This window comes from Erinaceus europaeus, chromosome 16 (genome assembly GCF_950295315.1).
Source record: "Erinaceus europaeus chromosome 16, mEriEur2.1, whole genome shotgun sequence".
Classification (NCBI taxonomy): Eukaryota; Metazoa; Chordata; class Mammalia; order Eulipotyphla; family Erinaceidae; genus Erinaceus; species Erinaceus europaeus.
This window is the reverse complement of record NC_080177.1, coordinates 59,589,839-59,617,319: the sequence shown is the minus strand read 5'-3', so window position 1 is coordinate 59,617,319 and position 27,481 is coordinate 59,589,839. Positions and strand designations below refer to the sequence as shown.

Here is a 27,481-nt window from a genome sequence, read left to right as displayed (position 1 = left end):
TGTAAAAATGTAAATTAAGATAAACATAATTCTACCAAACACCTTGGCCTTTGCATATAGACTTTGCAAATATATTTTGGTTTGTTTTTGTCTTTAAAGTTTTAACTTCTTTTGCAGAGGAGTTTCATTATCTTAAAAAAAAATCCTTTTTCCTTAAAGACCTTTCTGAGTACAAGTTGGTGAGTTTTACTTTAATATAATCTTCCAATTAGCTGTTCAGCATTTTCTTCCATGGCTTCCTGGGCCCTGCGAAGGCTAATCTCTTAACTGAGCACAAAATGGATGCTAGATAGAGCTGGAACTGTTCCCCATGCTTCTGCTTCACGTTGTTCTGATATTATTTCTTTGCATCTGTTACCTAGAGAACATGACACTCTCAATCAGAATTGGTGTGACTATGAGGTGAAATTGTTTTGAGAAATTCTTTTATAAATTTTTTCCTCCAGGGTTATTGCTGGGCTCGGTGCCTGCACCATGAATCCACCGCTCCTGGAGGCCATTTTTTTCCCCCTTTTGTTGCCCTTGTTGTTGTAGCCTTGTTGTGGTTATTATTGCCATTGTTGATGTTGTTCGTTGTTGGATAGGACAGAGAGAAATGGAGAGAGGAGGGGAAAACAGAGAGGTGGAGAGATAAGACACCTGCAGACCTGCTTCACCGCCTATGAAGCGACTTCCCTGCAGGTGGGGAGCCAGGGCTTGAACCCGTATCCTTACGTGCGTCCTTGAGCTTTGCGTCACATGCGCTTAACCCACTGCGCCACCGCCCGACCCCCTTGAGAAATTCTTTTAAGGCACTTGTGAGTCAAATGTATGATGACTCTTGATAGCCCAGTTTTTCTAATTTGTTAGTGATTTTGTGGTTTGTTGTGGTACATTGATACTTTGGAGAAAGTATTTGTTGGAAGGAGTCCTTGAAACACCACATCAAAGCAGCAGTTGACTGTTAACCATTCTAGTAGGTGTAGACCAACACTCAACTATTTTTCACTTTCAGTTAACGGAACATCAGGTCTGGAGTTACTTAAGGGCCAGGGTTCACCAGTTTAAAATCAGAAAACTTGAACGAGACAGTCAGGAGGGGCAATCAGGAGCGTTCAGACTACAGGAAGTCCTGAGGCCTTTATGGCTGTATGCATCCAAGTAAACACTGGCTTTTTAAAGATATGGTGTTATTTGTAGACAAGGTAGACACAGTAGGCAGCACAGCTGTGACTGCCAGGGAAAGTCACTAGGGGGATATTCATAACAAGGAAATATTGGCAAATAAATGATGAAGAAGGGGAGGAAATCCCCAAGATGTTAAATTGGAGCACTGTCACTGAGATGATTAATGGTGTTGTGTATTTTAGTGAAGATGCTTGTCTGGATTGTCTTGAAACTATATTGTATATTTAAAAGCACCTATAAAGAAAGAAAGCATGTAGTGTACTGAAGAGGAAAGCCCAGGGATTCAGCATCTATTTTCCCAAGTGAATATTGTCCCCCCCCCCCAAGTTGTAGAAAACTGAGATTGCAGTTCATATTTAAACACATATTTAACATCAACTCATAAGCTCTCTTCCCATAGAGGATTGAAAACGTTTTGTGAAAAAGATGGCATCAGACTCTTGAGGAATGAATATTGTCAAATGTGGAGAAATGGTGAGCTCTCAGATTTTCCTAATTTGTCAAGGTGAAAGGACAGGTGCAGACAGAGGTCTGTCATAGGTAAAGCATCGAACGAACTGTTTACCACTGGCAGAATAAGTACAACTAAGCAGAGTTCTACCTCATGTTCTGGCAAAGGGGTTACTTTGGAAGACTGTCTGGTTGTCAGTGTCAAGCCACAGATATCCCTGTAATGAATTATCACTTGCTTTGAGGGATATTTTATCAGTGATGGCAGACATATCTTCCTACAAGTTACTTAACCTTCTTGGGCTTGAGTAATTATGCCTAGACAAGGGGGTAGATGCAGACAAATGACATGTAATCGTGTCTTCAAGGAGCTTAGAGTATTACAACATTATTCTCCAATTTTTTGGGTCCCTCCTCAAATAGCTGGGCATGAATTCAATTTAGTAGGTCAAGTCCAGAATTTTAAAAAATGAATGAACTATTAGAAACTTGTAGTGCATTGATCTTAGTAAAAGTAGGTTTTATTTTTGTGAGGCTTTTTAAAAATAGGTGTAAAATTGCATATGTGTGTGTGTGTGTGTGTGTGTGTGTGTGTGTGTGTGTACAGAGGGTGGGCCAAGGGGTAAAATGTGTTTGCTGTGTTTTACAAAAGAGATTGAAAACCAATTTAAGAGTCAGGTAGGAAAATATACTAAAGTAGTCTGGTGTCTGTTTAAGGTACAGTAAGTTTATAAAGAAAGAGACAGTTCTGTGAGATGGTTCAGGAGCTGGAAAGGCTACACTTGCTGGTCTCATGTTCAGTGGTATGCTGGAGTAACTTTGATGGTGAGAGCAGATTTTATGCACATTTCTCCCCTGCCGTGATTCCTAACCTCATGTTAGTAAGTTGAAACTGGGGAAAGTATTTACACCATGGAAATGAAAATATGCTGAGAATCAGGTCCCTTTCTGCGCTATTAGCTGGATGTCCAGTATTGATTTTATGACTTTATTGTGAATTCATTTAGAAGGATTTTATGTGTTACATTTTTAAAAAGATAATATTTATTTAAATTAATTATTTAATTTATTTATTACCAGAGCACTGATCAGCTGTGGCATATGGTGGTGCAGGGGATTGAACCTGTGACTTTGGAGCCTTAGGCATGAGAGTCTCTTGCATAATCTTTATGCTATCTACCCCCACCCTATATGTTTATTTTATCTTATTTTTTATTGATTTAATAATGATCGACAAGACCATAGGATAAGAGGGATACAATTCCACACAATCCCTACCACCAGAACTCTGTATCCCATCTCCCCTCCCCTGATAGCTTTCCTATTCTTCTTCTTCTTTTTCTTTTTTAACCTCCAGGGTTATTGCTGGGGCTCATTGCCTGCATTATAAATCTACTGCTCCTGGAGGCTATTTTTTCCCCTTTTGTTGCTCTTGTTGTTTATCATTATTATTATTGCTGTCATTGTTGTTGGATAAGAAGAGAGAAATCGAGAGAGTAGAGGTAGACAGAGAGGGGGAGAGAAAGATAGACACCTGCAGACCTGCTTCACCACTTGTGAAGCGACCCCTCTGCAGGTGGGGAGCCAGGGCCTCGAATCGGGATCCTTAGCCAGTGCTTGCGCTTTGCACCATGTGTGTTTAACCTGCCAGGCTACTGCTGGCCTGCAGCTTTCCTATTCTTTATCCTTCTGAGAGTATGGGCCCAGGGTCTTTATGGGGTGCACAAGGTCTTGGAAGGTCTGGCTTCTGTAATTGCTTCCCTGCTGAACATGAGCATTGGCAGGTGGATCCATACTCCCAGCTTGTCTCTCTCTTTCCCAAGTGGGGCGGGGCTCTGGGAAAGCGAGGCTCCAGGACATATTGGTGGGGTCGTCTGTCCAGGGAAGTCAGGTTGACGTCATGGTAGCATCTGGAACCTGGTGGCTGAAAAAAAGAGTTAACATATAAAGCCAAACAAGTTGTTGACTAATCATGAACCTAAAGGTTGGAATAGTGCAGATGAAGAGTTGGGTGGTCTCTGCCCTATATGTTACATTTAAATGTCATTGGGTATTCAACTAAATTTCAGTACTGTTAAATTGAAGGCACACAGGAATATAAAGGCTGTGATTTTTTCAATGTATCTGTATTGTCCATACACAGATACATTGTCTAAAGAATACTTATTGTAGCTTTTGCACTAAATTCTTAAACTGTGTTGTCAATTAAAAACTTTAGTTGTAATTGCTATTATTATTTTAGTAAAGGGAGAAATGCAGTATTTTCTAAAACACTAGAAATTTGTAAAATATAAATTTAATTTTCTGTTAAACCATAATTTTGCTAAGTACCCAAACTTGTTGCTTCCTTTACAAATCTTTTAGTTGGGAGATATCAAAGTCCTTTCCAAATCAAGATAATTCAGTCTCTTTCCCCTCTCCATACATAAAACTCCATATATAACTCCATACATAAAAGTAAAAATAGGATGGAGAGCCTGAAGAAAGAGAAAAAATATTCTACTCACATGGTAACTATACTAACATTTTTTAAAGAAAGGCAAGAAAATAAATCAGATGGATTATCACTGGGGCTTGGTGCCTGCACGAGGACTTCACAACTCCTGGCAGTCGTTTTCTCTCTGTCTGTCTCTGTCTCTCTCTTGGTAGAGTCAGAAGGAGAGAAAAAGAGCAGTGACTAGAGAGGGAGAGATGTGGGGAGTGATAGATGTCTGCAGCAATGCTTTGCATCTCACTTTGCATCTTTCTCCCCACTGCAGGTGGGAGCTGGAACCTTGAACCTGGATTCTTACACTTTGTAATACACGTGTTACCACAAGATTACACTCATAATAAACTTTTATGGTCATGCAATAGAATTGTTGGAACAAACCTAAGGAAAATCACTAGTGATGGGTTGGGGAAATTGCCTAGCAGTTACACAGAGTACTTTCATATTTGAGAATCTGATGTACCGGGTTCTATCCCCAGTACCACCATTAGCCAGAGATAAGCAGTGCTTCAGTCTCTTTCTCTCTTCTCTTTCTGTATGTCTCTTACTAAAAAAAAAAATGATACTAAGGAGAGATAAGTAGGCAAGAAAAGAAGTCTAATGAGAAACCTGAATATCTTCAAAGTTTGTCACATTACACTTATCTAGTTGATAAGTGAGGGTATGAGAAAGAGTGGACATCCTTAAGTATGTTTAGAAAAAAGCCAGCCATTTCACCAGTGCTTCACTCAGTCAGATGAAACTGAGTCTGAGAGGCTGCCTCGTACTGAAGTCTTTTTTTTTTTTTTTTTTTTTTTTGGCTACCTTTTAGAGAGCATATGCTAGGCATTACAGGGTCTATTTTAAACCAAGGGGGTTAAACCATGGTTTCTAATCCCAGAGTGCAGCTAAGACTGAGAAGGTATTTACTATTGACTAGGTAACTGTTGTTTTAAGCAGAAAGGGCCACTGCAAAATCTTGAGAGTTGTTGATGTTTTTCCTTGTCTTCTCCATCCTAACCTCTTTACCTCATCTGTGAAATTCATTCGACCTGAATGCTGGGTTGTTTTATGTCCAAGCGTCTTTCCCATGGGGCATTTTTGTCTGTACCCCTCACTGCAGATCAGGTGTTGTTAACTGATAATATTCCTCTTCTCAGGGCTATTTGCATTTTAATAAGCAGCTTCAAGTGAAAGAATTCAAGAAAAAAGGAGTCTTCTCCAAAGGAATCATTTCAGACACCATCACAGGGTTTAGAGAAATTAACCTGGGACTGAAATGGGTCTTTCCCTTTTCTAAAACAAAACAGAACAAAACAAAACAAAACAAAATGGCAGAATGTGGGTCCTCTCCTCTTTAGTATGGGGTCATGGCTGATCTTGACTAGGAGTCACGCATTTGTAAATGGGAGATTCTGACTAGAAAACAAGTTTAATAGGTTCAGAAACAAGATGAGGGGGATGAGGGAAGAAAGCAGGCACTTTCCAGTCTATGCTGCGTCAGGCAGCGCTAACCACTTTCGTGTGTTACCCCAATTAAGCAGACAAGGCAGGTGCCTTGTCAGGCGTGCTGCTGGGGGGATAGACAGTCATCTGTGCTAAAGAGGAGAGAAAGGTCAAGGCTGCTCTATAGGCAGCAGATAATTCTTTGTTGATTGTTTAACCTGATTGATTGATTGCTATTATACTGTAGTTGTTCTCCACCCACATTAGAATAATTTATGCCAGTTGTGTTTGGATTAGTAAATAACAAAGAATTGAGAAAAGAGAGATATGCAATAAACTTCATAAAGAGCTCTAATAGAATTTGCATGTTAAACAGACATCAAACTTTGTAGCAAGAACTGCTTCAAGCCTTTCAACATCTAAATGAATTCTAATTTCCACATCATGCCTTTCAGACCACAGCATGGTTTCTGGTGGTTTCTCTCTGTTAATTTTAGCATCACACCAATGATTTTGCCTGTAAATGAGCAGAAGTGGCACAACTTGGCAATGTGGATGACATGAAAGTGTATTATTTAGGGTTAATACCAGACAGATGAGTTTAAATGCAGACTCTTTCTTTCTTTCTTTCTTTCTTTCTTTCTTTCTTTCTTTCTTTCTTTCTTTCTTTCTTTCTGTCATTTAGCAAATATATTTTGATCATTACCCATACATCAGGTACTGTTTTAATACAATGACGTGTTTAGAGGTCACTCAAGATATTTTATGCCCTCCAAAAGTCTGGAAAACTGAGATGTAAACAAGTGATTGGAATTCTTTGTGAAGTGCTTCCAGGGAGATGAGTGCACACTGTGGAAGTGGGACTGTTACAGGGTTGTTTTGGATGGTCATGAACTCTGATGTCCTTATGATTTAGGGGGTGTGTGTGTACACACATGCACACGTGCGTGTGTGCATGTGCTAGGGAAGTTGAGGTGATCATTTGAGTTTGGGTTGAAAGATTCAGGTTATTTCTGGTGTACTGGATCACAAATAGCACAAGTCAGGAGTGGAAGTTTGGAAAGAAAAGGATAAATACCTGAAGGCCAGCTGCCATCTCTGTGTTGCTGGAGGGGGTTTTCTAGAAAGAAGAGTGTACAGAAGGATTCTGGAAGTAGTTAGACTTGAGGCAGACACCTATCCTAGCAATGGTTCCAGGCCTTATCTTCTCTTTGTTAGAAACTTTCCCCTCTTAGTTTCTCTCTGTCCTATCAAACAAAATAGAAAGGAAAAAAAGGGGGAAAAAAGGCCACTCACAGCTGTAGATTTGTAGTGCTGGCACCAAGCTCCAGTAACAATCCTGGTGTCAATTAAAAAAAAAAAAGACAGTAATAGAACCTTTGCCTGGGACCAGGGAGATAGCTCACCAGTTAGAGCACCAACTTGCAAGCATGAGATCCCACAGGCTGCAGTTTTAGTCCCTGGTACCATCTTGTGCCGGAGCTGATCTGGTCTGGCCTTGGTTCCATGGATCTGGGTTGGTGTGTGTGTGTGTGTGTGGGAGGGGGGCTTGTAGATTGATTTTGTTATTTTTCTTTTGTTTTAGCTCTTTTTGAATAGGGAATATTTTTTATTCTAGTTAGAAATTTCAGGTAAATATAAAGAAAAAGCATCAACAGTGTAACTGTGTTGCCATTAATAACTGCAATTAACAATTTGATGTCTTTTTGTGACCAATGTGTGTATGTATAAAATGCATATTATACCTAAAATTGTATCTATTTGTATGCACATTGTGTTTTATTGATGTATATCCTTCCCACCATTCACATTCTTGGGTGATTTTGATATTGTCCAAGTTGATATTCTAGTAATTACTTACCTTGGTGTGCAATACTTTGGACTGAAGATTTATGTAATTAAATAGACAATAATTGCATCTTAATTAAACATCTAATTTTCATTTTCCTTTCCTAGCCTAGATATAAAATGATATTATTATACTTAGTAAATACTAAGTATAATAATATTGATCTACTATTATATAAATTTATTTATATAAAAGGCCCACTCTTGGCCTTTCCTCACTAGGCTTCAGTGAGGAGAGACCCATTTTTCTTATTAGCAGTTCTCATCATTTGCATTTCAACCAACATAAGCATCCTAGTGGCATCATTTTCCTGACTATTACTTGCCAGGGATGCTCAGAATGAGTCACAGTCAATGAATGTTTTTGTCTTGAAACCAGAGGTACTTTTTTCTCTCTCTGCTTCAACTTTTTCGCTCTGCTTTGAATCGTGAAATCAGATTAGCATAAATTCTCCTGTCCTGTAGGCTGTATACAACAGCTGGATATTTTGGTGAAGAAAGTATTTGTAATCATTGCAGGGAGGGTTTGCTCACTTCCACATAACTGCATACCTTTTCCTGGGTCTGCTTAACTGCTGGATGGCTCTCAATAGGGAATTAAGAAAATTGTGTGTGTGTGTGTGTGTGTGTGTTTGTTTGTTTTACTCCCCTTTAATATTTATTTATTTATTTATTGTATTAAAACAGCCAGAGAGGGAGAGGGAAAGTGGTAATAGAGAGGGAGAGAACCAGAGAGACACCTGCAGTTCTACTTCACCACTTGTGAAGCTTCCCCCCTGCAGGTGAGAACCAGAGGTTTGAACCCTGGTCCATACACATTGTAACATATGCACTCAACCAGGTATTACCACCACCCCTCATGTACATCTCTAGTGCCTGTCAGTATGGAAACTGAATCCCAATGTCTCCAGGCATGTGCTTTACCCTGTAAGACTATATATTCTTTCCCCAGTAGTTTATATTTTACAAAGACCTATTGGTAAACTTGGTTCAATTGCACATACATTCATTGGGCCTGTTCAGGGGAAATTTTCAGGAGAGAGATATTTTCAATGTATAATCTTGTTTTTTAAAATTTGAGACTTTGTGATATAGATACAATTATATCATTGCATTTATTCTGTCATCAAAAATAAGTACCCATTGATGCTGAACCTTTCATTTTGAGGCTAAATTGATCTTTCTAGTGACAACAGAAGTTTAACTCCTGACAGTGAAATTATGTTTTAGCTTCACTGTTCACACTTCTATATGGACTGATTTTCCTTGTGTAGTAGTAGAAGTGAGACTTCAGGCATCACAGTAATTGACTCAAGTAACCATTTTTGAAGTAGGTACTTCTGTGTTCATTTTGCACTCAAGAAAATGAAGGCTGAGAGAGGTCAGGCAAGTTGCTCAATTCACACAGCTAGTGATGTTTTTTACCCCCCTTTTTAAAATCTGGCCAGTACATACAGTCCTTCCTAGGATTGGATGTTATCAACTCAGTAATATTTCATGGAGAAGGGTTTTCCTTTTCCTTATAAAACATCTATCTTTTCCATTCAAGGGAGTCTTCTAAAATATATTTTGTCCAACAAATTAGACACTGAAGAACTTAAAGTTTTACTTATATAGTAGGTCAGTTTGTCATATTCCAACATTGGTCATTAAAAAAACACTTTCAATGTCTTTTGAAGATAAGATTGTGTACTCTTGGGGCCGTCTGGTGGGGCATCTGGTTGAATGCACTTGTCACAGTGCACATGGACCCAGGTTTGACCCCCCCCCCCTTCCCCACCTGCAGGGGGAAAGCTTTGCAAGTGGTTAAGCAGTGTTGCAGGTGTCTTTCTCTCTCTCTCTCTCTTTATCACCCCCTCTTGATTTCTGGCTGCCTCTATCTAATAAATAAAGATAATAATAAAAAAAAGGACCCAAGATTGTATGCCCTCTAGTATGGTGGGCATACAATCTATTTTCCTATCTTTAGGAAAATCTGCCTATCTTTACTCTGTATTTATCACACAGAAATGGATAGAACACTAATTTTATCTCAACCCCTCTCTCCTTCCAGACTGGAGTTTCATATTGCTACACTTCTTCATATATCTATTTGTGCTCCATTGACATCAACCTCCACATATAATGGTCAATAATTTTCAGAAACTTCATTGATGTTCTCAACTAATCCCGAAAGCAATCCAGTGAAGTTGATTTTGTTTCATCTTTCAATTTCCATTTTAAATAGGAAAATTGAGTGAAACAACCACTGCAGAGGTTCTGAATCTCAAGAGGGCTTCATGTAGCTATGTGCCCCAAGTGAGACCAGTGTGTTGGGATCTGAATTAGCAAAGAGAACAGTAGCAGAAGACAGGCCAAGCAGCTAACATAGAACCAACATGGTACCTTGGATGGGTTTTGACTTGAGGAGTAATAAAATCTCATCTGTTTTCTAGAATCAGTCTGGTTACTAAGTGTGCATGTGCTTTAGAAACAAAAATAAGGGAGCAGGGTGATCAACTGAAATTATTACAGTAATCAAGGTGTGGCATATATAGATTGTGTGGAAATGGAGGTTGTGAGAAAAATTTGGGTTTTCATAGTCTGAAGGACAAACCAGCAGTATTTCTGGATGAGCAGATTGAAAGCTGATATAAAAGGGAATTAAGTATTGAATCCAAAATTAAATTCTAGTACATCATCATGTGTGGTAGCATTCAAATCATATGTATGCAAATAAATACCAATCAGGGACTTACAAATTGAGAAGGAAGGCATGGCATAAACATAAAAGTTAAAAGATAAATGTGTATACACTAATACTCCCAAGTTCCTTAGAGGTAGTTATTCATTTACTTAATCGAGAAAACTCGTAAAAGCATTTGTTAAAGACTTAAGAATTGGTTTGACTCCTCAGTGGTATGAAACACAGAGGTATCTTCAATGTAGTGGTATGTTGCACAGCTCTGATACAGGTGAATGTATTCAAACCCTTGTTGCATTTATTTGTAGGTTGGTTTTAAATAGTTACATGAGCTTTCTGTTTGCTATTCTTGTCAAACAAGAGAAATGACAATAGTTAATATCTCAACTTAATAAAGTTTATCATGCAGTTTGAATTGACTGGTACACGTAAAATACCTAGAACAATGTCTGGCACACATTGCATGCTCAAGTAGTGCTTACCATTTCTTCATAAATATTTTAGAAATATTAGTGAAAAGAAGGTTAACATTGAAGTGACTTTCCTTGCGTAAACACCCTTGTTTAAAACCTGCCAAGCTGCATCGATAATAGATGTGAATAAGGTCTCAAAGTGAGCTTTGCTCTCCAGCTGATGGTTAAAAAAAAATGCATGGGAATTGTACTGTGATCATTCTGATTACCTGTCTCTTTTTAGACATGGACATGGAGACTGGTCAGCATCCCCCTAAGGTACATTTGATTGATGGACTGACAAATAGCATTTAAATACCTAACACATAAAAGAGCAATGTTTTATTATGTCTTAGCTTAAAATGTTGAATATATATTAAAATGAGAAAAATAATTTTCAGGATAGATATGACTTTCCTAGTACATAAAAGCAAAGAGATCACATCTAGAAGGTAATAATATTTTTTTTTGCCCAAATACAGGAAATTACTATTTTTCTCTCCATGTTTATATTTTGATACCCGATATCTGCCTTTTTTTTTTCTCATGTTGTGCTTTTTCCTTTCATCCCTCATATTATCAGCAACTAACTTGGCCTCCAGATCTGGGGAGGAGCAGTGTGATGCTGCTGTAGAACCCATGCGGACATCTTTAGTTTCAGAGGTGGTTTGAAGAACAGCTTAATTCTGCTTTTGTTTGTGCCTGGCACTTCAGCAAGGTGCTCAGGTTCTCTTTGAGCTTGGTATTCCCGATCCCATTCTATAAATCCTGGAGGACAGTGCAGACAGTGACAGTCAACGAGTAACAGATAAATATTGAACAGGGAAACCCTTTTGATTACCTTTGTGTATCATTATTTGAAAGTTGCTTTGCAGTCAGACTAGCTCCATCTCTCACGATCACAGCAGGTAGATTTAGGGGCAGAGTATCCAGCTGCTGGTTGGAAAGCTGAAGTTGAATCCTTTATTTGGTACCTACACCTGCATTCATGTGGCGCTGGCCAGTTACAGTTCTCTAATGAGAATGACAGCAACTATTAAGCACAATAGGAATACAAGGTACTTAAGGTGGCAAAGCACTGTGACTACTGAAGAGAGGTTTTATGTATTGTAGACACATAGAGGTGCTCTAACAAAGTTTTGAACTAGATAGCATTATGGGCACTCTTATCTTTTTTAAAAGCAGATTCAGTAATCTTACTCTAATGTGAAATTTAGATCCTAATGGCAAAGCATAAGTGGACTTTTAAAAAAATACTTTATTTATTCCATTTAGTTGCCCTTGTTGTTGTATTGTTGTAGTTATTATTGTTGTTGTTGTTGTTGATGTCGTTGTTGTTGGATAGGACAGAGAGAAATGGAGAGAGGAGGGGAAGACAGAGAGGGGGAGAGAAAGATAGACACCTGTAGATTTGCTCCAACACCTGTGAAGTGACTCCCCTGCAGGTGGGGAACCGGGAGCTTGAACCAGGATCTTTATGCCAGTCCTTGTGCTTTGCACCACATGCACTTAATCTGCTATGATACCACCTGACTCCCGTAAGTGAACTTTTGATCTCATGAGCATGTACTGAAAAGTACCTGTAGCTTTTGCTTTCTAGATCTATTATATCATACCACATTCCCCCATGACATATTGGGTTGTTGGATATGTTGTGGTGTGTTTTTCTATGCAAAAGAAAAAAATGTGTTATGCCTTTTCATCAATATTTCTCCCAAAACATTACAATTGATTTTATATTTATTACATGGATCTGATTGAAACATCAAATCTCAAAGTAAACTAATGGTATGTTATGATTTGGCATACCAATATTATCATTAAAATTTTTGAACTTCCATCAAAGAATATAAACAAAACTTGGAAAGAAAGACATAATGGGGCTAAATGGGATTGAGTTGACAATACAGCTTTCTGCTTTCAGACATTTTCAGGTCAACACTTAACACTGTCATGAAAAGATACAGATAAACCATGGTTGCGTTGTTTTTGAAGCTTTAGGAGAGCCTCAATTCTGTGGGTAAGACAGTTTCAAAGTGTTTCCGTAAGGAAAACATTTTAGACTATATCTTACTTTTTTCATTTAAATCTAGGTGAGTCTTAATTATGCTGAGCTACAGCAGTATTCAGAAAACAGTGTTGTAAAGATTATTATAACAACCTATAACAATATAAATCTTTTTCTTTTTTCTCCTAGAGTATTAGTTTAAAAGACAGGCATTTTACGACATTTTAAATGTTTAATTACATTATTTAAAAATTGCTTAATTGGATAGATTAGTGCCGTTGTCACTCACTGTTTAACATTTATGAACCTCAAAGGTGACAAAAGCTATATAAAGAATGTTGGATTTTAATTTTATGTGCCCCTCAAGTATTAAGACTATAGAACCTCGTCAAATGATAGCTGAAAATACATTTTATTCTGAAGATTATTTGGAAAATTAAAGTGTTAAGTTATGCTTAGCTAGAGCTATAAATTGCATGATTATTTTTCATTCTGAGCAAAGGATTCTTTCAGTATCTTTTGAGATATTTTCAGTTTTATTTTTAAATAATGGGAAAATATTGATATCTTTGTTCTTTAACTGTAATGCTGTGGAGTAATTGATAGGTAACCCTCCCCTACTCTTCCTCCCAGAAGTGGGAAAAAATTAGTCTCACTTAGAAAATAGTACCTGTTCGGCAAGTATAATTTACAGTTTCCTCGTGAAAACATGGAAAACTAGAAACACATTTTGTGTATATTTTAAAGAATCACTGTATTATATATTGTTCAGATAAACATATGAAATGTGCATAGCAAACACAGAAACTGAAACTCTAACTTAACAAATTTGAATGTACTTTATAGAAGAAATAGGTTGCTTGTGTAGTTTAAGTAGCTGCCTGGACTCTGCTATACTGGGCTCTTTCCCGAGCTGACCTGACATCTACTTTGAGTTAGGTCCCATCCTAACCAATACCACAAAACTAGAACATACTTTGACATAAATCTTGTTCAGAACTGAACTAGCAGAGGCTACTTTTGGCAGAATGGGACTGGCTGGACTGTGTGGAAACATGTAGATGTGACTAGCTTCCTAGCAGAGGCCTTCAGTTTCTTTGAAACTGTTGGTTGGGAAGTCAAAATCTAATCTTTTTCAGGGACAAGAACTATGACACACAGTATTCTTTGGGGTACATTTACTTGAGACCCCTATATAATTGCTACATTAGTTCATAGAAAAAGTGGAAAGGAAATTAGAAAAGCAAGTATCTTTAGGTCTGTATTTTACTTTAAGAATTATTCTTCCAATCTCCATAACTTTTTTTTTCCTCCTCCAGGGTTATTGCTGGGCTCGGTGCCTGCACCATGAATCCACTGCTCCTGGAGGCCATTTTTTTCCCCCTTTTGTTGCCCTTGTTGTAGCTTCGTTGTGGTTATTATTATTGCCCTTGTTGACACAATTCGTTGTTGGATAGGACAGAAAGAAATGGAGAAAGGAGGGGAAGACAGAGAAGGGGAGAGAAAGATAGACACCTGCAGACCTGCTTCACCGCCTGTGAAGCCACTCCCCTGCAGGTGGGGAGCCAGGGGCTCGAACCGGGATCCTTATGCCGGTCCCTGCGCTTTGCGCCACATGTGCTTAACCCACTGCGCCACTGCCCGACCCCCCCCAATCTCCATAACTTAAGTGACTTATGATGGTTATGATTAAACCTTTATAGGACATAGAATGTGTTAGGAAGGAATTCCTTAAGTGATGGTGGTGGTATTACTGCCTTTTAATATTTGATTTTAGTTACTGGTCAACTTAGTAATGTTTGAATTTGTGGAAAATGATATCTAGCAGGGGAAAGTGTGGTAAAATTTGAAAGTTATTCTCGTGGTGCATCCCGTGAGTACCCATTCATTGGGGAAACTGACGATCCTTCCTAGCCGACTGAATCCACATGGATCCCAGTCACTTTCAAAGCCAGCAACAAGCAGCTCCTGACAGCTTTCAACCTGACCTGTTGACTGGCTACGGAAGAAGGGCAAACGCTAGAAGAAGAAGAAAGAAACAAATATTCATTTGTCAAGGAAATATTTATGACTTTGTGAGAAACTAGACGTTTAATCTCAGGAGTTTGCATATCAGCAGACACGAGGTAAGGTATATCATTTATTAATTCGAATATTTACTGAATGACTGCTAAGTGCCAGGCATTGTTCTCAGACCCTAGGCATTCAGTGGTAAAGAAATCATACCTATGGCAAGATTCAGTTAAGTGAGGCAAGCAATACGCAGATGCATATGCATGTGTGCTTTAAAATGGTAGCACAAAGAAATCATAAAAGTCAAAAGAGCTTGGCTAGATAGCTCACCAGGTATGGTTCCTCTTTCGCCACGCGTGCAGCTCAGGTTTAAGTTGACATTACATAGGTGTTGTGACACTGGAGGATGTTGTGGTGCCTTGATGTGAGTCTTTCTTCTGATCTCTGCCTGTCTTATATCTTCCCTCCCTACCCCCTCCCACTTATGTAGCCTCTCGTCCCCTTTACTTTCGCCCCTCCTTTATTTTTTAAAAATATTTATTTATTCCCTTTAGTTGCCCTTGTAGTTTTATTGTTGTAGTTATTGTTATTGTCGTTGTTGGATAGGACAGAGAGAAATGGAGAGAGGAGGGGAAGACAGAGAGGGGGAGAGAAAGACAGACACCTGCAGACTTGCTTCACCGCCTGTGAAGCGACTCCCCTGCAGGTGAGGAGCCCTGGGCTCCAATCAGGATCCTTACATTGGTCCTTGTGCTTTCTGCCACATGTGCTCAGCCTGCTGCGCTACAGCCCAGCTCCCTCCACCCTCCTTCTTTTCTCCCTTCTTTCTTAAAGTCTTAAATTTTATCTTTTAATTATCTTTATTTGATAGAGTCAGAAATTGGGAAGGAAGGGAGAGACAGAGAGACACGTAAACACTGCTTCCCCACTCATTAAGCTTTCCCCCTGCAACTGAGGACTGGGGTCTCGAATTTCCTCTCTTTTTACTCCCCTCTTTTTTTTTCTGCCTCTCTCCCCCTTTCCCTTTTTTTCTCTCCCCTCCCCCGCCCTCCTCTCTTCCCATTCCTCCTATGTTCTCTTCCATATCTCTTGCCTCTATCTTCCTCTGTCCCCTAGCCCTCTTCTCTTTTCCTCCACTCCCCTTTTCCCTCATTCAGCCCTGTCATATTCCTCCCTCTTTGAATATAAAAACAACCCAGAGAGATGACATTGTGTGTACATGTGACCCTGACCTTGCAATAAACAATGAATGGTATGCTGCAGATAAGAATTCAGGACCTTTATCTCACTCTCTGTGTGAGGACTGCTCCTGAGGTGTCCTTGTTAATGGCAGAGCCAACATCTGTGATTAGTAGTCATTTTTTTGGACAACCACTATATTGAGGGGAGGTTTTCCACAATATTTATTTATTTATTTATTTTCCCTTTTGTTGCCTTGTATTTTTCTTTTTATTGTTGTTGTAGTTATTACTGTTGTTGTTATTGATGTTGTTGTTGTTGGATAGGACGGAGAGAAATGGAGAGAGGAGGAGAAGACAGGGGGAGAGAAAGACACCTGCAGACCTGCTTCACCGCCTGTGAAGGGACTTCCCTGTAGGTGGGGAGCCGGGGCTCAAACCGGGATCCTTACGGCAGTCCTTGCACTTTGCGCCACGTGTGCTTTTTTTTTTTTTTAAATATTTTATTTATTTATTCACTTTTGTTGCCCTTGTTGTTTTTATTGTTGTCGTCGTTGTTGGATAGGACAGAGAGAAATGGAGAGAGGAAGGGAAGACAGAGGGGGGGGAGAGAAAGATAGACACCTGCAGACCTGCTTGTGAAGCGACTCCCCTGCAGGTGGAGAGCGGGGGCTTGAACTGGGATCCTTCCGCTGGTCCTTGCAATTTGTGCCACCTGCGCTCAACCCGCTGCACTACCGCCTGGCTCCCGCGCCACGTGTGGTGTGCTTAACCCGCTGCGCTTCCGCCTGACTCGCGGTTTTCCATAATAATTATCTCCTTGTCCAACCTGTAACATTAAGATTTTGTTTCCTATTCTGATTATTGTTAGACACTGAGACATGTTGAATATATATATCAAATTGAGTTATGTTTAAACTCATTTTTCAAATCATTCACGAATCTTTATATCTATTTCTTTCTTTTTTTATTAAAAAATAATTTTTTTTTGATATTTATTTTATTTATTTATTCCCTTTTGTTGCCCTTGTTGTTTTATTGTTGTAGTTATTATTGTTGTTGTCGTTGTTGGATAGGACAGAGAGAAATGGAGAGAGGAGGGGAAGACAGAGAGGAGGAGAGAAAGATAGACACCTGCAGACCTGCTTCACCGCCTGTGAAGCCACTCCCCTGCAGGTGGGGAGCCGGGGGCTCGAACCGGGATCCTTACGCCGGTCCTTGTGCTTTGCGCCACCTGCGCTTAACCCGCTGCGCTATAGCCCGACTCCCATCTATTTCTAATAATCAGAATTGATGTTCAAATTCCCGAGCCAATGAAACAAATATAGTTTTATAAATACGTATTTTTTATATTTTCCACAGTTATTTCTCACCAGAGTTAAATAAGCATTAAGTAAAAAAAAAAAAAAAAAAAAAAAGCGGGGGCTAGGAGGTAGGTAGTACTGGAGAGGATACAGCACCATATTGAACCACGGTGTCACATGGAATCCTCATGGATGCTACAGGGGACCTCAATGAATGGTGGAGTGATACTGTAGTGTCTTTGTCACTCATGCTTTAAAAAATAAACTTAGGGAGGCTGTCTCAGTAGTGGTTTTACCAGTGGGGCATCCCTGGAGTTCATTAATCTACAGTACAAACCCTTTCTCTTTTGTTTTGGGCATGTCTTTTAATCACTGCCTCTTCCTTTAGTCCTTACCCCAAAATTGAAAATAAAGGTCTTTATTTTTTGCTATTAGAGAACATATAATGAGCAAAAGTCATTAAACTAAAACAGCTTCACACACCGAGGTACACACTGCAGAGGAACTGCAGAGTTGTATCACGTGAGCATAGAAAATCCCAAGTTAGAAAGCTCAGAGCTGGGCCTGCAAAGCTACCTGGAGCCCTTGAGCTGGGGATTCTCTTTTTCCACAGACACCATGCTAACCAATTACATAAAGATAGGTGCAGGCTCCTTTTTTTTTTTTTTTTTTGTAGATAAATTGAGATCGGAATCATTTACTAGGTTATTTTATGGTGTTTGTTAACCATATTTACCTTCCTAAATTGATTCCACATAATCCCTTTCTGTAGCTTTCTTTCATTTCTGGAAGACATAGAGATAATCTGGTGTTTTTATGAAACCTTACATGGCACAGAAAAACTGATTTTTTGCTTTAGCTCTACAGAGCAACAAGATTATGTTAACATAGACTTTGGAACATGTGAACCCCCATAGGGTATGGAGTGTAGCTGTTATGACACGACTTGCCTTCAACAGTTGTTTTAACAAGATATCCTTCATATACAATATACTGAGCTGAAAGGCATAGCTGAGTAATGTAAGCAAGAAACACTCTGGGCAGAATTTTTGACTTTCATCTTTATCAGATTAATCCAAAGCAGTATGTTACTCCCAGAAAAGTATTTTTAATTGAATATATATGAATTATACTTATTTTTAAAATGTGTACAACTTTTTTGGAACTTTTTTTTGGGGGGGGGGCGTGTGATACATCATTTATTCTCCAAAAGTTTTTCTGCATTTGTTTTAGAGCACAAAAAAGATGTCCAGAATGTTGTGTTGTATGTCTGGTGTAAAGAGACTCAATGCTGTTCATGTAATAACTTAAAAAAAAAAATTTCCCCCTTTTGTTGTGCTTCTTGTTTATCATCATTGTCATTATTGTTACTGTTATTGCTGTCATTGTTGTTGGATAGGACAGACAGAAATCAAGAGAGGAGAGGAAGACAGAGAGGGGGAGAGAAAGATAGACATCTGCAGACCTGACCCGCTTCACTGCTTGTGAAGCACACTCCCTGCAGGTGGGGAGCCAGGGGCTCGAACTGGGATCCTTACGCCAGTCCTTGCACTTTGTGCCATGTGCGTTCATTCAACCCACTGCGCCACCGCCCAACTCCCCATGTAATAACTTTTTACTGAACACCATCTACTAGGTGCCAGGCCCTGGGGACACAACAATGGATAAAACAGCCAGAGTTGTGGACCTTTATGATACATACTTTCATTGGGGCTAGTAGATAATGGGCCCATTATAGTATACATAATAAGGTCGTGGGTGTGATAGAGATGACAGGAAACCAGAGAGTGCCCTAAGGAGCCCAGAGATGTGGATGGCATTTGCATTTTTAAGTGGGGTAACCAGAGGAGACCTTGCTGAGAAGGTGACTGTTGAGCTAAGTGCCAAAGGAGATGCAGTAGTACCATCAAGCTGTAGCTCTTGACTCACCATTTGGACATTAGTTAGTTCTGGCCAGCTGGCCACTGCTGATACTCTGTGGGGATGTTCTTTTCTATGTTTGTATTTAAGTACTCTCTCTGATGCTTTAATTCTATTCTATTTTGTTCTGCTTTGGGGGATACATATATTCAACAGACTAGAGAGTTCATTGGATTTTCTTCCCCCCTTAAAACCCAAGTTAAGCTTCTGTATATATTCCAAACTACCTTTTTAAGTTTTTTTTTTAAACTCTAAAGGTTTGAAAGTGTAAGAGTATGCTTTTCCTCTCTAAAATTGGTATTTTTCACTAATCTCCTAATTAACACTTTTCTTCTGCCTAGCACTTTTAAGACTTGATTTAATTACAGTTTCTAGTACCTTAAATGGTGTTTTAAAGTTTTGCTTTGCTCAAAACACTACAGTGATTTTTTTTTATTCCTTTTAACTTCATATGAAATGATTTATTTTTACAGGCAGAGTTGTCACTGAAAATACCTATAGAGCCAGGGAAATAGCTTGTCAGATAGTGTGCTGCTTTGCCATGTGCACCTCCAGCACACTGGCTCTCATTGCACTGAAGGAAGCTGTGGCGGTGCTAGATTCTTGTTCACTCTACTTTTCTGTCTATATCTTTAAAAAAATACATATTTAAAAAATACAACATTACTTAGTTGTGTTTCAGAATCCCAAGGATAGTTAATTGAGCAATTTTTTGTTCTCATTATGGTACAAGTAATTATGATTTTGCTCTGGAATTTGGAAAATAGCTTCAAGACTCCTATTTATTCTAATGCAGACAATACATTTCAACTAGCTTCCCAAATACTGAGATGATTCCTCTTTTGCACAGGTTCCAGCATTGCTGTCAATAGTAGTCAGTTAGATTAACTGATCAATTTAAAGCCATTTGGTAATGTGTACACTAATATTCTACCAAAAAAATTAAAAACATGTGAGCCATCAATTGATAAGACCAATTGAAAGACAGAGATTAAGAAATATCACAATAGTTCCATTTTTATCAGAGTATTTTTCTCTTTCAATGAAATAAACTTGGAGCAACATGCTCGATTTATTAGTAAGTCTACTTGTACTTCCATGTGAGATAGAAGAAGTTTTTGGAGAGCAAACCATTATTTCCCACCACTGCTACCTTTTTGGGATAAGCAATTCAGAAATAGATTTTCATTTGATATATGTGCATAGTACCACATTTGTTTTGTTGCTTAAATCAGTAAAGTTTTGGGAAATTAAATTACTTTCGAATAAAGTTTTCTCTTACAAAACTAGTGATGTACTCACCTCTCACGTTTGTATCTTTGCAAAGTCCACTACCCTGAATCCTTGAATTCTCTTGCATGGAGTTCTTTCATGTACTATACTGCTGCCAATGAAGATGCCACAGTGTTTCTGATCCACCAGAGTTACATACAGTGTTACTGGGGAGACCAGGTTGGAGTCTTAACATTTTTGACCCAGGACGGAGTTCAGTTTGATGACTTGAGTTAATTAGTCATTGGGGCATCACTGATTTGGCCTTACTTTTTCAGATAGACTGAGGGGAAGTTGGAAAAGAGACCACAACACCCAGTACTCCTCCCGTGTGTGATGGAGGCCAGGCTCCACTGAGGGTCTTGTGAGTGACAGAGCAGGCTCACTGTTAAGCACTCTGCAAGTGAGATGTCTTGCCAACCCCTGAGTGATATACACCGGAATATGTGACTATATATAGTTGAGAATAGCTAGCAGCAGGGAGGAGAATATGCATGCAAGTAAGCACTGCAGTGAACCTTTTTACCAAGCAGAATAACTCCAGAAAAGGATGAAATCAATGAAAACTGGAGAAAGTCTCTGAAGAATGAAAACATGAGTTTACCTCAGAGGTTTTGAGAATGATGCTAAATGAACATTTGTTCTGAATAGAGTTTCAAGGGAAAAAAACAGGACATGCCCTGGTGGTATTCTAACCTGAGCAGAGGGAAGTCAAAGGCCGCTGTTTGAAAATTTAGTGACATGATAAGAAAAGCTTGTATGATTTGGGAAAAGAGACTGCAAGTGGGGAGCCTAGTAGGAGACTATAGCACTCGCAATAGCTTGCTTCTTTTGTTTACACTTTACTGTGGTTTTTTGTTAAGAGCTGCTTACCAAAGGCAATGTTTTCTTTTCACCTGCTTTTGCCTTGAGTAGTTTCTCAGAGTGTTTTTCAGAGGCTGTTAATACCTGTTACTTGAGAAATGGGTGGTGATTAGTAAACATCGGGTTAAACAAAGATACCAAGCTTCATTACCAGTCATGTACATTGTTGATGAACTAACTGATGAACACTGTGAAATGACTGGAGGGTACACATGCCTTGTAACGTTTTCCCCTAGTACATTTATCTGTACAGCTTTTACTTTAAAGCATTATCACCTATGAGACTATTGTTCCTTGGAGCCTACTTTCAATTTGTAGGTGAGAAATCACTGCTCTCATTGTAGAACTTTTAGAATTAAAACACAAAGCAGTCATTATAGACCTGTAGAATTGAAATATCTACCGAGTTTTTAAAGAGAGGAAAAGAAGCCAGGTTTTTTCCCTCTGCATATTCTCAAGTACTAAAGTGTATGTGAGCTGACTAGCTGCCAAACAGGAGGCGCTGTTCCAACTCTAATTTTATCTTGCCACCTTGCGTTACTGTAGGAGTGATTCCTACACACTGAAAAGAGATTATTTTGTGTAAATAGAGACTTCTCCTTCTTTGCCAAATGAGAAAGAGTTATCATTTAAGCTACCCCCCACCCCCAGCCTAGCAGCCAGTTCACACAGTTCCTATTTAACCCTTTGCGCCTGCAGTTTTAACTGAGTGGGGGGTTGCAGCTACTCAGGACTAACTGAACAGCTGAGTTGGTTTGTCTTGCTCTCCCTCTTTCAATTCATCAGAACTGGAGGGATTTCTCTGTTAGTCTCATGACACAGGGAAACCACTGCTTCTCAGCTCTGGGTGTCCATGAATCTATGTATTTCAATTGAGCCACTTTGTATGACAGTCCTGAAGGGGGGTGGGTTACACTGGTGTGTTTTGGGTTACCTCAGGGTTAGCAATGTGGAATGCTCTCTCTGGAGAGCAAACTTAACATTGTTACCTTAGGTTGATTTATAGAACTTTTTCCTGGAAGGCTGAACCTGCAATGATTCCTCTTTAAAGATTTACTAAAAGATCAATTGTCCCCAGTGAGTGGTCATGCCAGTGAGAAATAAGCACTGTGAAAGCATCTGAATGGAGAATTATAAATACCGTTGGTACATAGTAAATAGTGTTGACTGGCCAGTTTGTGGGTGGCTCAGAGAGAATTGAGTGCAACCCAGTGAGTGCTGGAACATAACCTCAACTGAAAATCTCCAAAGTGAAAATTAAAACTCCTTAGTGTTCTTTAAAATGGAGATCCTGATGAGATCGGTTTGCTGTGGACAGCTAAGAGCTAGTAGAGGGAAGGAACGTAAATGGTTTTAAGGAAGTAGAAAGTTAATTTTTGGAATGGCATTTTCACTTTTATTTTTTTCTCAAACAGGATTCCCAAATACTTTTTGAAATTTCATCTCAAGGAATTTTCCAGAATCTGTCCAGTTTGCTCTTTTAAAAATATTTATTGCATTTTTATATACCAAGCATCTTGTTTGGGAGGTGCGGGGGGACAGAGATGAAGAAATTAAGAGGGAAGGAGGAGATAGAGATGGAGAGAGGAAGAGATATCTGTAGCACTGCTTTATTACTCCTGAAGCATGCCTCCCCCCCTGCAATGGGGGACCAGGGAATTGAACTGGGGTCCATGGCCAGGGCTCACCACCACCTGGCCTCCTTGTCTGGTTTACTTCTTTGAATTATTATTAATTAATTAATCAATTTTATGTACCTATTTTTTTTAACCAGAGATCTGGTGCAGAAGACTGAACCTGGGACCTTAGGCATGTATAAGCCTCAGGCATGAACATCTTGTGTGCAACTCTTATGCTATCTCCACAGCCCTATTCATTTTATTATTGCTTTTTTCTTCCCACTTCTTCCCCGGCCTTTGGAGTCCATGTTGGGCTAGGGCCTTGCATATGTATTACTTCAGTGCTTCCAGGCTGATCTTTCAGAGAGCTAGAGAGCCAGGCAGACCAAGGCTGAGACAGCACAGTGCCAGAGCTTTCCTGAATTCCATGGTACCTCGACTTGATGCTGCGAACTTAAAGCTGGGATGGCCCTATTGCAACACATGCCCTACCCACTAAATGCCATCTCTCTCTCTCCATCTCTGTCTCTCTCTCTCTCTCTCTCCAGTCCTGTAGTGTATTGTACCACTTGTGTTTCTTCCATGTTGACTTGATGTTTTTTCTCTTGTAAATTATATATTATAAAGTTTGGATGACTACGGTGTGTTGTCTTTATCTAATTCCATTGTACAGCACTTGCCCCTAGAGCTCAAACAAGCCTGACTTACATGACTTCTTAGCATAAGCTTTATAAAACAATGGATAGCCTGAGGCTGACCTGAGTTTACAATTTCAGGTTTGCTTAAGGTTTGCCATTGAACTTTTATCGGCCTATTGTCTCATTAGTAGAATCCAAATAATAATGTCTACCTATGTTTATACTGTTTTATAAAAGTATTTAGGAAAGAGACAGAGATTGAGAGGGATTGGGGAGATAGGAAGGGAGAGAGAGAAAGAGACTGAGACCTGCAACACTGACTGGCTACTTATGAAGAAAGTGGGGTCAGGTATGTTCACATGAGTGCTTTACTGGACACAACACTGCTCAGCCCTGGGTATTGAGGTTTTAAAGGCCCCTCGTCCCCTTTTTAAATTATTTGGCATTTACAGGATAATATATGACATTTAATACTATAAACTATAGCTCTTATTACTCACAGTAACTTTTGTCTTCATCCCTCAGTAACAGGAAAAACAATGAAATATTTAGGCATCTATACGGGTAGAATGTGGCAACTAAAATTTTGTGCCCAATTTGGTCTTCATCCAGCTGGACCAAGCTAGAAGTAATAGTTATTCCGGCAACTAAAATGGTCCCAGCCTAGAAGAAAATTGTTTTCTTAAACTGTGGGGAAAATGGAGTTTCCAGTTCTGAATCCTCTGCCTTTTTCACCACTGGGTTTAACATGTCCGTCTGGACATCTATTGGAAATGCTGCCTCAGGAAAAGTGGGTTATTTTACTTCCTAGTGAAATAATACAAAAGAGTTGTACAGAGCAATTCAAATAGACTGTATTTTCTTTCAAATATTTTTAAAATTTAGTTTTCAATGAGATAACATTGCATAATGTCTTACACATTTCAAGTCTTCATTGTACATCGATATGTATACGACATTATCTTTACCATTTACTGTATTTTCCATATAAAATCTTAATACTTTTTTTTATCTTAGTCATCTTCTCATTTAGAGAAAATTGACATTCCTGGGCTTTAGGAGTTATTCAATTCAGTTAGTAACTAATAGCAGGCATTGCATTCTCACCAGCATCAATTAAGCAAAGAATTCACAATGTATTTTTTTTTCATAGAAGGCCATTGGGAATCCCAAGACGTAGAGTTAGTACAGTTACTTCATTGTGTTTTATATCCCCTCAGGAATTCAGCAGTGGAGACCCCTTTTCACCATGCTCCCAACAGAGAAATTTGGTTTTTCTACACAATCAGACAAAAACTTTCTCACATATTGGAAGCTTTCATAAACACATTTTGAAAGAAAGTGGACTCTGCTGTAGTAAAAACATCAGAAGGAAAGTTTTGTTGATTTATTTTAAAATTATTAGACTACCAGGCCTGAATTGAATTGACCACCATCAATTTTTGGTTAAATACCACCATTATAATCATGTTTAGTAAAATATTACCACTATAATAATGTCTGTCTGCATTTATTTGTAGGCTACATAGCTGATAAAAATCTCAAAAATTTTCTCTAGCTTCTATTCTTGGGTCTGTTGGGTTGTTGGAAAAGTCATGGCATTTTTCCATGCCAAAATGCATCTAGGCTTTTCCGAAAAGGCAGTATATTAAAGACTGGAAGGCCAGTCATGTACATAACCAGCCTAATGGAAACCTCCCCCAGGGTTGTCCGAAGGGAAGCATGGGAACTGAATATGGGTGCTGCTTTCCTCCAACAGTTAAACAGTTATTTTAACACAGGAAGACCTTAATTAGGAGTGGTTATGTCTTAGGACATGGGAAATTAGTGGTTGGAAACTTAAAAGAATTTTCTCACATAAACAATATTATTAGGTGGGAGGTAGGGTAACCTATAAAAAATGAATTCTTTTACACTTGGCTGCTCTGGGTCTCCTGGCAAGTAAAACCTGCAACCTTCTTTCCAAGATTTAGAATATATAAACAGGAAGTGGACAGGGAGGAAGAAAAGCCCCTTGAAGAAATTTTGAGTGTAGTGTCAGTTGTGTAATAACGAAACTCATGATAAAAGTGAAAAAGAGTAAAAAATACCCATGAAAACCATCCGTCCGCATAAAGGGTGATGTCTAGTAAACAGGAGATGCCGGAGAGCACAGTGCAGGTTCCATGGGGGAGAGCCTTGTATTTACAATGATGGGAAAGATAGCATAATGGTTATCTTTCAAAGAGACGGTCATGCCTGAGGCTCCTAAGTCTCAGGTTCAATCCCCTACACCACCAGAAGCCAGAGCTGAGCAGTACTCTGCTAAAATGAAAAAAGGAAAAATAAAATAAAGAAATTTATTTTTAAACAAATTGATGATGAGGTAGTCTGGTCTTGACCAAAAAAGTCATCATTAAGTGAGCCAGTCTCTTGCCCTTCCCCAGACTTTGTAGTCTTTTCTTTATCTGATGAGCTTAGACTTTCTCCCAGTTGTTAAAGCTTTGAGTGTTATTTGTTGTATACAAACCTGTATTAGGTTTATGGGGGTCTGCCTTCTTTGGGCCTCCCTACAAGATTGCCAAGCTTATTAGGCCTATGTCTAATCACAGAGGGCTATTTAGCACTTTTCCTTTGAGACATATAATTAATTGCCCCTTCCTTATGAATACATGTACACTTGGGTCCAACACCCTAGGCCCTAGCCAGTACCCACTTTGTGTAATTTTGCTAGATAACTTGCCATCTGAAATGGTACTAGGTAGTCCTATGTGTTAGGAAATATCTCACCAGATTAAAGGGGTTGGGAGACTGACATCTCAGGCTCTGGTGACAATCTACACTACCAAGTCAGTAGCAGTATAACGTGGCATGGCAGCACTGGTGGCATTGATTTAATTGAGGTCAACAGAGGCAGTATTGACAGTAAGGGATCAGAGAGAAGAAACATTAAGCATAGTCCTAGAGGTTCCAGCACTAGGAGAAATAAGGATTTTAAAGAGAGTGGGAAAGGTTCCTTATAGTCTTAGAAAGAGTTTAAAATAGCAGTGGTTAATTATAACCAAGTTAATTGGGGGCTTGTTTTTCTTTTCTTTTTTAAAAATATTTTATTTATTTATTAATGAGAAAGATAAGAGAGAGGAAGAACCAGACATCACTCTGGTACGTGTACTGCCAGGGATTGAACTCAGGACCTCATGCTTGAGAGTCTCATACCTAAGCCACTGCATCACCTCCCGGACCACGGGGCTTGTTTTTCTGTGTGTATCCTAGGATCTACTGTAATATACTTGACCTCACTATTCTTTGTGCTCTATAGGGATATCTACTAATCGCTGTATCATAAATACTGACAGAATCAAATGATTTTGACCTATCTGGCTTGAGATTGTAGGCAACTTAGCTATTTAATACACACACACACACACACACACACACACACACACACACACACACACACACACACACACGTAGAAAATATGTATACTCAGAGCTATGGTCTAGGCAGCTAGAGAATTTGAAGTTAAATCTATCTCCCATACATGTTAATAGTGACTAATGAGATTATAAATTCATAGGATTCTAATATTACACCTTTCCAGTGACCTCAGGTCTTTGTCCCCTTTCATCCCCCACCCTATTGATAACAACTGTAGTTTTCCACAGTCTTGGATATGGGTTAATTTTTTCTTTGTTTGTTTTCAATTTCATTTCTCTAAATTCCACATCTGAGTGAAACCATCCTGTAGTTGTCCTTTACCTCTTTACTTACTTCACTAAGCATAATATCCTCCGATTCTATACTTACCAGGGTATTTTAATAGTAGTGAAGTGAAAGGTGGTTTTCATCTAGAGGGTCTTTGCTGTTCTTTTATGCTTGGTTTTCCTCCAGCTCTTAGCATATTAAAAGTGCAGTCTATAAAGAGAAAATTATTGTGTCCCCTTCTTACTTACATTACCCTTTGGTATCAACTCCCATGAGATTGTCTGTTTCAAGATAGTCCAAGTAAGTTATTATTTTAATATATTTTATCTTATTTCAAATGGGATAGAGTTTCATGTGAAAGAAAAAACAAGAACACCACTTTGGTACATTCCTCACTGGAGATTGAACTAGGAGCCTCAGTATGCAAGTTCTGCACTCTGCCAGCTGAGAGAAGATCCTAGTAA

General features: G+C 39.0%; 1 protein-coding gene across 15 annotated transcripts in view; it reads left to right on the top strand.

Annotated features, from left to right (window-relative positions):
• Positions 1–27,481, top strand: part of NPAS3 (neuronal PAS domain protein 3) — a 1,061,849-nt gene that overhangs the window by 161,503 nt on the left and 872,865 nt on the right. The gene's annotated exons all lie outside the window — the stretch shown is intronic.